Source organism: Uranotaenia lowii, chromosome 3, assembly GCF_029784155.1.
Source record: "Uranotaenia lowii strain MFRU-FL chromosome 3, ASM2978415v1, whole genome shotgun sequence".
Classification (NCBI taxonomy): Eukaryota; Metazoa; Arthropoda; class Insecta; order Diptera; family Culicidae; genus Uranotaenia; species Uranotaenia lowii.
The window spans coordinates 120,582,730-120,595,435 of record NC_073693.1 but is presented as its reverse complement, the minus strand read 5'-3'; the positions used below and the strand labels follow the sequence as shown (position 1 = coordinate 120,595,435).

The 12,706-nt window shown below is 37.9% G+C and overlaps 1 protein-coding gene across 1 annotated transcript in view; it reads left to right on the top strand.

The window, feature by feature from the left end:
* The first annotated feature begins 9,710 nt into the window (after positions 1-9,710).
* Positions 9,711-12,706, top strand: part of LOC129758691 (anion exchange protein 2) — a 194,886-nt gene continuing 191,890 nt past the window's right edge. The window contains exon 1 of the mRNA XM_055756270.1: positions 9,711-10,046. The gene's annotated coding sequence lies outside the window, so the exon portion shown is untranslated. The remainder of the gene's footprint in view (positions 10,047-12,706) is intronic.

Genomic DNA, 12,706 nt, shown 5'->3' with positions numbered 1-12,706 from the left:
CGCCCGCGTCTGTTCTCTAGGTCAGAAGCAGCTCAAACAGCGTCTGTCTTGCAGCAAGCGGCTGAACTTATAAAATGCGGCTCCCGCCAGCTAAGTCCAAGATGGCAGCCCCATCGCGGGATAGGAACCTTAGGCTAACAACCTACTGCCCCCGATTCATAAAATTGTTACGGAATCCGAAAGAAATGACCGACCTGTAACTTTGGCGACGACTTTTAGCATGAAAACACGGACACGAATTGGAACTTGGAATGTTTTAACCCTTGCCCAACAAGGCAAACTGGAACAACTTGCTAGAGAGGCTAGCCGCCTCAAGCTTGAAATTCTGGGATTGAGCGAAGTCCGTTGGCCTAATACTGGAGAACACAAGACACAATCCGGGCAAGTCCTGCTTTACTCTGGCATACGAGAAGAACATGCTACTTGGGAACGAGGAGTTGGTTTCCTGTTAAGCCCGCAGGCCTATGCGGCCCTCATTAGATGGGAACCGATAAACGAAAGAATAATCGTAGCCAGATTTAGAACACGGGTTAGAAACCTTACAATGGTCCAGTGTTATGCGCCAATTTTTTTTTTAAAGGTTTTATTAATGAAACTTAACCATCCTTGTGGCATTCGTGTCTTGTTGAAGATTTACAGTAATTTATGAATGCAACATTTTTTTAAAAAATCGATAAAATGTGTGATGCGCCAACTGACGTTGCCTCTTTGCAGGAGAAAGAACAGTTTTACAGTGAACTGAACAGCGTGGTAGAGAAAATTCCGAAGGGTGACATTCAAATCCATTTGGGCGACTTCAACGCAAAGATTGGCTCCGACAATCAAGACCTTGAGCGCATCATGGAGCGCCATGGCCTAGGACAGATGAGCGAAAACGGAGAGCTGTTTGTAGAATTTTGTGGCAACAACAACATGGTGATCGGTGGATCGCTCTTCCCCCATCGACCAGCACAATAGATCACTTGGGTATCCCGAGATGGCCGAACAGAAAATCAAATTGACCACATCTGCATCAGCCGAAAATGGAGAAGGAGCCTTCTTGATGTCCGCAACAAACGAAGCGCAGACATTGCATCACCTCGTCCTTGACGAGATACGACTGAGAGTTGCGCGAGTCCAACGGCGCGAGGAGAAAGTCGGGTGTCCATACTACACAGAGGTGAAAAGGGCATACGTTGAAAAACTAGAATCCCGAGTCTCGGATTTGCCGACAGACGGAACAGTCGAAGAACAGTGGTGTGGAATCAAGAATGCCTTTATCACGACGAGCCATGGTACTCTCGGTAAAGTTTGTGGACGAAGAAGTGAATGGATGTCGGATGAAACTTGGAGGATGGTCGATGATCGGAAAAAAGGCGAAAGTCGAAATTGAGCAGGCATGTACCGCAGTTAAACAAGCTTGTAGACGAGACAAGAGAGCCTAGACACACTCCCTAGCCGAAGAGGGAGAAAGAGCCGCCGCCAATGGAGATATCCGATTACTTTATGACATTTTTCACCGCCTCAGTGGTGCAAGGACTAATGCAAGAATGCCGCTGAAAGACCGAGCAGGTCAGTTATTGACCGAACGAACAGATCAGCTCAAACGATGGACTGAGCACTTCGAACAACTCTTCCGAGTCACGAATAGCGATGGCCAACAGAACCCGCAGCTCGAAGCGCCAACAGTGAATCGCATCAATGGCGTCAACTCAGAAGCGTCCACGCTGGCTGAAATAGAAGCGGCAATCAAAAACATGAAATCCAACGAAGCACCTGGGATCGATTGCATCTCTGCTGAAATGCTGAAAGCCGACCCTGCCCTGTCAGCACAAATGTTGCACCGTCTTTGCTGACATCTGGGATACTGCAACATTCCCGGCCGACTGGATGCAGAGTATCCTCGTAAAGGTACCGAAGAAAGGAGACCTGACTGAGTGCGGTAGCTGGCGAGGCATAACGTTGATCTGTACAACCTTCAAAGTACTCTGCCAAGTGATCCTGAACAGGATCCAGGAGAAAATCGACGCTACACTCCTACGGCAACAAGCTGGATTCCGATCCGGACGATCATGTGTGGACCACATCACAATGCTACGAATCATACTGGAACAAATCAACGAATTCCAGAACTCTTCTGCTGGTGTTCGTTGATTTCGAAAAAGCATTCGACCGACTTAACCATGAACACATCTGGCGGTTCTAAGGCAACGAGGGGTCCCAGAGAAACTAGTCTATCTCATAGAAGCGCAATACGAGACATTTTCGTGCAAGGTCTTGCACGATGGTGTCTTGTCCGAACCAATCCCGGTAACTGCTGGAGTGAGACAGGGATGTATCTTATCACCGCTACTTTTTCTCATCGTAATGGATGAGATTCTGACTGGATCGATCGACTGTGCACCGAACCGAGGATTGCCGTGGAATCCTTCAACAATGGAGCAACTAAACGACCTTGACCTGGCTGTTTTGCTCACCTAAACACAACCGGATATGCAGAGCAAACTCGACGACCTCACCGAAAGTTCCAAGGCAGCAGGTCTCAAAGTCAATGTCGGAAAGATCAAGTCGATGGAGATCAGCACAGAAAATCCCTCCAATTTCATGATAGCTGGGCAATAAGTTGAGACAGTGGAGTGCTTCCAGTTTTGGTAGCCAGATTTCGCCAGATGGTGGTACCAGGAAAGACATCGAAACCCGGATCAGAAAGGCCCGATTTGCGTTTGCGAGTCTTCGAAACATCTGGCGGTCACGTCAGATCTCTCTACGAACGAAAATCCGAACCTTGAATTCAAACGTCAAATCCGTATTGCTGTACGGGTGCGAAACTTGGTGCGCATTTGCAGTAACGACGCGAAAACTGCAAGTATTTGTAAACCGCTGTCTGCGGAATATCATCCGCGCTTAGTGGCCTGGCAACTGGATCTCGAATGAGGAACTACATCGCCGGTGTCATCAAAGGGCGCTAGAAATCGAGATTTGGGAACGTAGTGCAGATGGATTGGGCACACGCTGCGGAAAGATGATGATGCAAACGAGATTTGCAGAGTGGTTCTAGATTGGAATCCATAAGGACATCGAAGAAGAGGTAGACACTGAAACTGACACTGAAATCCGAACTGTCGACAAGAATCTTGACTGGGACCAGGTGAAGACGCTGGCTCCGGATCAACAACAGTGGAGGTCTTTTACCACGACCCTATGCACCAGAGGATCGGCGCGGGATCATTAAGTAAGTATCTACAGGACGATGTCCGACTGATAACTTGAAGACAATTAACGTAACCAACTTCCTATTCTGCTGATGTATTCGTCGGAAGGGTTTAACGTTATGCGAACTTTTGGTTGCTCAGGTTGAAAAGTGGGGATATAATCGGCGGGTCATCTTCGTTCATCAATGGTTTCTCGGCAGTGCTGATGAACATAGGCTCCCAAGCGTTAAGGTGTCCAGGTTAGAGTATGCATTTTTTAAATTTGACCTTTTCTCTGTCAATGGAATGGTCAAACTCTGCTGTGTGGGCGGCCACACTCGATTCGTTGATCCTTCTGTTTTCAACGACATTCTTATGCTCTTTGAGCCGAATTTTAAATTTACGGCGGGTTTGGCCGATGTAAATCGATGGACGATTCTTACATGGAATTTCGTAAATTCCGGATCTCTCCTCTTCAGGAATTATATCTTTGAGTGAGACCAGCCGATCCTTCAAAGTATTACCACTTTTGTACGCAGTTTTCAATTCATGTTGTAGAAGAATCGTTAGTTTCGGATGAAATGGTAGACTAACTATGTAACATTCTTCTTTTTCCGGTCTAAAGGTGGTTGTACCACTTCTATGCTTTTTTCGGGTGTGTTTGCGAAGGATTTTTTGAACAAAATCATTGTCATATCCGTTCACAATCCCGGCTTCGTATATTTTCTGCTTTTCCTCTTCAAACTTGGGCTTCTCCATCAGAATATGATACAACCGGTGTGCCATAGAGTGGAAGACAGCTTGATTTTGAGCCCCAAAATGATTCGAGTTGACCGTAATGTATCTATCAGTTGAGGTTGGTTTACGGTAAATTCCAAATTTCATAGTATTATCCTCTCTTCTTCAAATCAGCAAATCAAGAAAAGGGAGTTTCCCCTCAACTTCTTTTTCAACCGTAAACTTGATCGAGCTAGGCTGGGAGATAGCATTCTTTAACGGAAGCAAAAATATCATCTACGTAGCGCCACCAAACACGAGGGAAAAGTTTTTCTTTCTTCTCCAGATCAGTTTCAAAATCGCCCATGAATACTTCAGCCAGAAGGGGGGAGAGTTTACTACCCATACTGAGGCCAAAAGTCTGTTTATAAAACTTACCCCGAAACATAAAATAGTTTTGTTTCATGCAAACTTCAGTGACAACCAGTGCTGCAAATAATCAGTGTCAGCTTTCAATTTTCAATTGAATTTACTGCAGTGTGCGCTCAGTTCATTTCCATCTGCATTCATCTGATAATGAACAGAAAGCCCAATCCCGAAAGCACTCTGCATACTCATTCACGAATCGGCAACATCGGTGCTGAGTATACATTCAGGCTCTTTGCAGGTTCATGAGTTCATCCAATCTTCATTTTCACTTTCAAGCAAACATTGCTGAAAGTGAAAAAAGCTCAATTTGATTATCATTAAGTTTATTTGAATGGTGACAAAGCTTGTTCGATGCACTAGACTGCGGAAATTGAATAATAACTGCTGAGATTTCTATTGTAGAGGTGGGAAGGTTGAGAAAGTGTAAGTGTTCGGGTTGGCGAGAAGAACGCTGGCGAGGGAGCGTGTGGGACGAATGTGGGGGATAAAACTGTGACAAAATTACGACAAAATGTAATAAAATTATGACACAAAAATGACAAAAAATTTGGCAATAATATGACAAAACATGACAAATGTGGTAAAAGTATGACAAAACGATGACAAAAATAAATGCACAACTCTGACAAATATGACTTAAATTTTACAATGTAATAAAAAAACGCAACTCTGTCGAAAATGTTACAAATGTGATAAAATTATGACAATTTTTTTACAAAAAATTCAAAATTTCGCAAAATTATAACAATTAACAAAAATGTGACAACTATTACAAAAATATGACAAAATATTGGCAAAAAAATTCAAAAAATAAGACAAGCGTGGTAAAAATATGACGAATATATAACAATAAAATGACAATATCATTCGCATTCGCAGGAACAGTCGCCTAAAACTTCGGTTGGCGCTACGCGACAACTCTCCGATTTATAAAATAACAGTCATTCAGAATTGCAACACATCCTCTTTCGAGAACAATAAAATGACAATATCATGACATAAAATTGTGATAAAAATAAAACAAATTTATGATACAAATAGGACAAATATGACCAATTTATGATTAAAATACTTAAAAAATTTAATTTGATGGGACAAAAATGTCGTCAAACTATGTAAAATTGTGACAAAGTGGTAAAAATATGACAAATGTCATATCTTTCAGATTGTTGTCATTTTTTTTTTACCAAATTTGTCATGTTTGCCATGTTTTATTTTTAATTTTATTGATAATTTTTTTGTAGTAATTTTGTCATATTTGTCATAATTTTGTTATTTTTTTGTCATGTTTTGTTATTGTATTGTCAAAACTTTGCTATATTTTTGTAATATTTCCATATTTTTTGTCATATTTTTATCACATTTGTAAAATTTCTATCTCATCTGTCAGATTTTTGCCATGTTTTTGTTATTTTTATTTATTTTATAGTTAATTTTTTTGTCATATTTAGGCCATAATTTTGTCATATTTGTTAGATTGCTGTCATTTTATTGTCCAATTTTTTATTTTGGTAAGATTTTGGTCATACTATATATTGTCATAATTTTGTCATGTATTCACCATATTTATTTCATTTTGTCATAATTTTGTCCTATTTTGACCATAATTGTAAAATTTTTGTTATATTTGTCAGATATCCGCCATTTCGTCATCAAGAAATTTATATACATCTCTCTTCTGAACAATCGTATAGTCTTAGCTAATTACAAATAGTGTTTTCTTTTCGAATCCCATTTCACAATTTTTGAAAATGGCGAAAAAACAAATACCTACTGAAATTATCAGCAACTTTAGCTGACACTGATTGAATGCTAAAGCTGCATTCACTGATCGAATGCAGTGAGTGACAGAAACGCCTAAGCGAAAGACGCTTTCGTAGCAGTCGAGTGAAACAAGTTAGTTCGGGTTCACGAATGAGCTTTCTACTGACTGATAGACATACTCGCAAAGCTTGCCGTAAGCACGAAGATGACCGAGCCGATCAGAAGCTTTTATATTTGTCGACTTTTCTATTCCGTTCATTTCAGTTCAAGCTTTTTACACTGATAAAAATTCACAGTCAATATCATTCGTGCTTTCAGAAATTTTGCAGCACTGGTGACAACACATCTCTAGAGCTGGTAGGGGGGTACTCGGCAGCGCACACAGGGTAAATGCATCTAATAAGCGATCAAAATTATTTGCGAACAAACGGTAAACGGTAGACATTTGGTGTCTTCGCAACATTTTTATATTTTTTGATGATCTATCAATTTCTCGAAAGAAAAAAGTGATTTTTCCACCTGGAAGGGAGATAAAACAATTATTTCTTGAAATAATTAGTTTAGAGACTTGATGTCTTCACAAAAATTGTAGATCTTATTTAAAGCAACTTTGCTTAAGACACCATCAAGATCGCATGAAAATCATACAAGTTACGAGCATTTTAACCAGTAGTTTTGAGGTTTTATTTAATATCTTTTATGGTATACGATTTTCAAGCTTGGTATATTTGAGAAAGTTGTTCAAATTGTTAAAACACACAATTTTGTGGAACATTTCAAATACATATTTCAACTAAGAAAGAAGATATCCTACAAAATATCCAAAATAATGCCCTTTTTCAGTTAGTTATAACCTTAAGAGTTCGGACGAGTTCGTATATTTTTTTGAGTGGGTTTTGTTGGTCAAGTTATTGGCTTTCCATTGATATATAAATTTAACATTAGTTTTGGATAGATTTTTTACAAATAAGCAATCAAAAATGAGCTTTTTCCTATAAAAACAGGAAAAAATAAGGGTTTTTTGCTTCGAATTTTAAGTGTGTCTACAGGGAAAAGCGCATAATTGATTGCTAGTTAGCAGAAAAGCTATCCAAAACTAATGTTAAATTTATATATCAATGGAAAGCCAATAACTTGACCAACAAAATCCACTCAAAAAATTATACGAACTCGTCCGAACTCTTAAGGTTATAACTTACTGAAAAAGGGCATTATTTTAGATATTTTGTAGGATATCTCCTTTCTTAGTTGAAATATGTATTTGAAATGTTCCACAAAATTGTGTGTTTCAACAATTTGAACAACTTTCTCAAATATTCCAAGTTTGTAAATCGTATACTAAAAAAGATATTAAATTAAACCTTAAAATTACTAGTTAAAATGCTCGTTATTATAAAATGCTCGTTACTTCTTTGATTTTCATGCTATCTTGATGGTGTCTTTAGCAAAGTTGCTTAAAATAACAAGATCTACAACTTTTGTGAAGTCAAGTCTCTAAACTAATTATTTCAAGAAATAATTGTTTTATCTCCCTTCCAGATGGAAAAATCACTTTTTTCTTTCGAGAATTTAATAGATCATCAAAAAATATAAAAATGTTGCAAAGACATCAAATTTCTACCGTTTACCGTTTGTCCGCAAATAATTTTGATCGCTTATTAGGTGCATTTACCCCTGTGCTCTAAATGTCTTCGTAGGCTGTCGAGAACATCGGATGTGGGGACGCTGGGGAAAAGTGCGGAGACGTCAAATGAAACCAGAATTTAACATCGACGCACATTAAATCCTTAAAGTTGTTCCACTAGCTCAATCGAATTTTTTACAGTTTTTCCGTGATTCACCGGATACTTCTTCAATTCCTCTACCAACCAAGCTGCCATTTTTTTCCGTGGGTGTACAATAGAGTGCTCCAAATGACCCGACTTTTAAAAAAAGTTATGTGCTGTAGGCTTAAATTAATCCTAGGCCTAGTGCAAGGTCTCATGCCAAATTTGGGCCAGATCGGATCACGGGAAGGGGTCGCTCAACGAGTTTGAAATTTGTATGGGATTTTGAAACATTTTGTTCGGAAGAAACATGAAGATCCAATTTTTCATGGATAACTTTGATCCCCTTCGGCCGATTTCTTTTGAAAACGGATTTTCTTGAAGCCCAAATTATGGAAAATATTTCATCCGAAGGCTTCAATTTGATTTGAGTTAAAATGAAAAAGTTATTAGGCTTCATAAATAGGGTAATCCTTTTAAGGATGGTATTCATCATTGTTAATAAGTCGGGGCGTTCGAACATTTCGTCGCAGCATAAACCGTGATGAATACCACCCTTAAAAAGTTAGCCCATTTTCGAAACCTTATATTTATTTTATCTTAATTCGAATAAAATTGCAGACTTTGGATGAAATATTTATCATAATTTAGGCTCGTTTTTGAAAGAAATCGGCCGAAGGAAACTAAAGTTATTGATGAAAAACTGGTTTTTCATGTTTCTCCCGAACAAAATGTCTTTAAACCCCATACAAACTTTAGACTCGTTGAGCGACCCCTTCCCGTGATCTGATATGGCCCAAATTTGGCATAAGATCTTGCACTAGGCTTAGGATTAATTTTAGCCTGCAGCGCATAACATTTTAAAGGTTTTGAATTTCCCATACGGGCAGTCATTTGGGGCAGTCTAGTGTACAAATATTGGAGGAAATGGGTCGCATGGCTATGGGGTTTTTGTGGATTTTTGGTAAACAATACAAATATGCAACCTTGGGGCTCGGAACGAGGAACTTCCTTTCTAGTTTTGAATCACCAATAAGGTTGGCAACTCTTTGCCTGACAAGGTTGGCTTCCTCAATATTGAAGGGATCTATTGGTTTCCCGTTCTAGAATGCGCATTCTTCGTATAGGTCCGTTGCTATCAGAGCTTGGTTTATTAAATCGTAAAATCAAAATAAAAAAAATGAAAAGTCTTGAAGTGGAGTGATAACAATCTATACTGATGTGAAGTGTCTCTAATTAATAAAAAAAACTATCTAAACTATCTACACATCTGAGAACCACTGAACCCTCGACAAAGGCAACGAAAGGGGTCTGTAAACAAAACGATCGCCGCTGCCGCCGTTCGGTAAATAAAAATAACTCAAAGAACTCACGCAAGCAGACGCACTTTTTCCTTTTCATCCACATGCATCTGGTTGCATTTGTGCATGTGCATAAGCCCTATCCCAAATCGGATGAAGTGTGTGTTGAATGCACTTTTTGCTCACAAAATGCCAACGACGAAGACTCCTCTAGAGCTGGGGTAGGCCTATCGACGACGAAGATATCGGAACATACCGAGTCTCTTCAGCTCTCCTGAAGTTCGGATTCGCCGGGTTTGGCCAAATGCGGACATCTACATCTATCCTGGCTTGGCCCGGCCTGAGTTCTCTTCGGCATCTCGAGACTCGAGGAGACGACGGCTGTTGGGCTGATTGGTGAGAGTTTGACTGCTCTCGATATTCAACAAAGTTGATTCAAGATATCTATCGGAATCGAAGCATCATGCATGAGGCACCCATCAGTTGGTATAGTGGCTGCTTGCTAGAGATTAGTTTTATTGCCCGTTTGTTACTTCGAGTGATTGATTGCTGGTGGACGCACACGTTTTGCGAGCGCGTGAATTTTGGGTCGCCGTCGTCGTCGGTGCGCGATCGAGTTTTTGCCATTTCTTCAAGTTTGCGATAAAAAAAAACCCTTACAGAACTAATTCGATCGGACTGTTGAACGGTCGATTCGGATGTTGCACTTTCTAATCACGTTCCGGGGGGTCAGCTAGTTCGCCCGTTTTGGACAATCACGCAAAGTGTTTATGTTTTTAGTAAAGGGAGATCTTCGAACAGATCTCTCCGGGCACAAGGGAAGCGAATTTGGGAGATTGTGATTGGTGCTGCACCAAATAGAAATTTGCGGCCCAAAAAAGTGCATGTGAACTGTGAAGGTAAAGTGAATGTGTGCTACAATAGGCCAGACCAAAAGGAAGAGAACGAGAGAGATATGTGTTTAAAATTAACGAAGGAAGATCGTGCATGAAGTCGGATATCATTCGGCAAATGGTTCTGCAAAACCGAGGAATTTTCTTAGGCGGAAAATTGACCTTCCATATCTGGGAAACCACTAGCGGCGTGTTTCATGTTACGTTGCATAAGTGCACTGGGTCGATTTTGGATTGTTGTTAGTTGTTATCTTTTTTTTTGTGCTAAAGCGTCACTGTTTCAGTTATTTAGCTGTTGACATTTTATCATAAATTTTATTTGAAAAGGTTTTGAAGTGCGTTTTGATTACTAATTTTGAAATCAATGTCTTCCGGTTGATACCGATCGTAAAAAAGTAATATGAAAAGCAGTTATATACAAAACATTTTATATTTGATTTTGGAGGATTGATAGTGTCTTTGAATTTTTTATTGAAATTGATTCAATTTCAAGATAAGATTTACGGTTTTCTTGAACGGTTTTCTTTTGATACCATTTAATGCGTTTTTATACGAGCTTTTTAATGCCTTGAAATTTTTTCGAAAAAAATCCAACCCGTTTTTAAAAATTCGAGAAAAACTAAACTCAGGCGCGGTCCTATGGGAGGGGGAGAGTGGTCGGGGTGATCATCCCCCAAGCGGGAAAAATCCGTTAAGAATATACGAAAATGCTCAAACTTCATAAAAATTTAGAACTTTCTTAGTTATACCCTTGAATTTTCAAAATTTTTCACTCCGTGGGAGAGTTTCTCAAACAAATTGCAGTCAGAATTGGGGTGATCAATTTTCTAACAGGCACTTCAGAAGCGTAGGACTTCTGCAGCCTACCTTTCATATCATTCTTTAAACATTGAAACTATTATTTAATTTTAAAACTCTGAACCTCAATTTTCTTCGCAGAAAAAATCAAAGAAGTTTAGCTATGATTACGTACCACTTTAGTTCTACGAATAACTTTATCGTTTAGGAGACAATTTTTACATTTTTATCCAAAAATTGCATAGCTACATGGGCTTAATGACTTAATTTCAGTATCTACTTTTTCGGTTGCAACCATTTAACATATTTGTTGATTTAATGTCGTTTTTTGTTCAAACCCCGCCTTAAGACGTTTTTTATATTTTTCTTTTTCAAGGTCCATTCCCCGTTTTCTCATGTTAAGGGTTTCTTAGGTGAAGCTTTTGACAACTGCAATCCAAATCATTGACACAATGATAAATTATATTGAAAGTTATAATCCAGTTTCAGATTTGACAAAAAAGTTTCATAATTGGAAAAGAGAACAGCTATTTTAGTGCATATGTTTCAATAACTGTTTCGAAAGATTTCGGCATCATGAAAAAATCCGTCAGATTTTGTCAATTACCTCTAGTTTTGGTTCTATTGCTCGTATAATTCTAAAACTTAGCATTTTTTCTGAATTGCAGCTCAATGAAATAAAAAAAACTAGAAACCGACTAAAAATATATTTATTATTCTGAATTTTATGAAGGATCCAGATTTTGCCTAGATTTTCGAATTTCAGAGATGCTTTAGTTAGAGGAAAAAAAAGGTGATTTGACAGTTTTAAGGAAACTCAATTGAAAATGATATATCTACATATTTAATTTCTGACATCACAAAAGAGCGTTTTGAATTTTTTAATATCAATGTTTTTAATTTATTTAACATCTATGAAGAAGACTGTAAACGTTTTGTTTTCAATAAAATCTAAGATTCATTTTGGTTTAAAAAAATTTTGAATTTTAATCAAATTTCTGAATTTTCGAGGAAATTTGAAAAAAAAAACTTATGTAACTTTTTCTGAGAAGTAAAAATTATTCACTCATTGCATTTGCAGTCATCGAGAAAGTTGATCATTTTATCAAAATCCATATTTTTAGTGTTAACATTTATCAGTTTTTTTTTTTCATGAAACAATGCGCAAATTTTTCAACAGTTGCGAAATGAAAATCATTTAAATTTCGTTTTGATTAACTTTCATTGATACGAAGAAGCTCATGAAAAAAAATATTTGAAAAGTTTCTTTAAAATTTCTTCTATTCAACAACAGATGAATCATTTTCATTTATAAAATGAAATTTGAGGCTCTTGAAGCCAAAGGGGTATTATTGCATAAAAGTTGATTTCGAGAACACACGCTTTAAAGTTGTTATGTTTGTTCATTTTCCAATAAATTTTCAAAAATTTGTATTTTGCTCTCGAGCGTAAAAGTATTTAAAAAAATTCTAAAGATCTGAAAAAAAATCACCAAATATAGTATGAAATATGAAGAATTGCTTGGCATCATTAACTCAAAATCGACCATTTTGTCACTAATACCCCTTTGGCTCTGAGGGCCTCATTTATAACAAGAGATTTCTCAATGAGCTCATAAAGTCTTCCTGATATACAAAATACGAAAATCAGCTTTTATCAATATTCTGTCACACGAAAAATTATAGATTCGCAGATTGCAGTTCTATCAAAGAAAAACAAAAAAAAAAAAAAAGAAAATTGGTTAATTTTTTTTAAATTGTTTTAAACACGATTCTATTAGATAATATTCAAAGAAAAGGAGCTACACACTGTATCCTCACCTCCCTTCCCACCCCAATTAATCTTTCAAAATGCACGTTTATTCACGA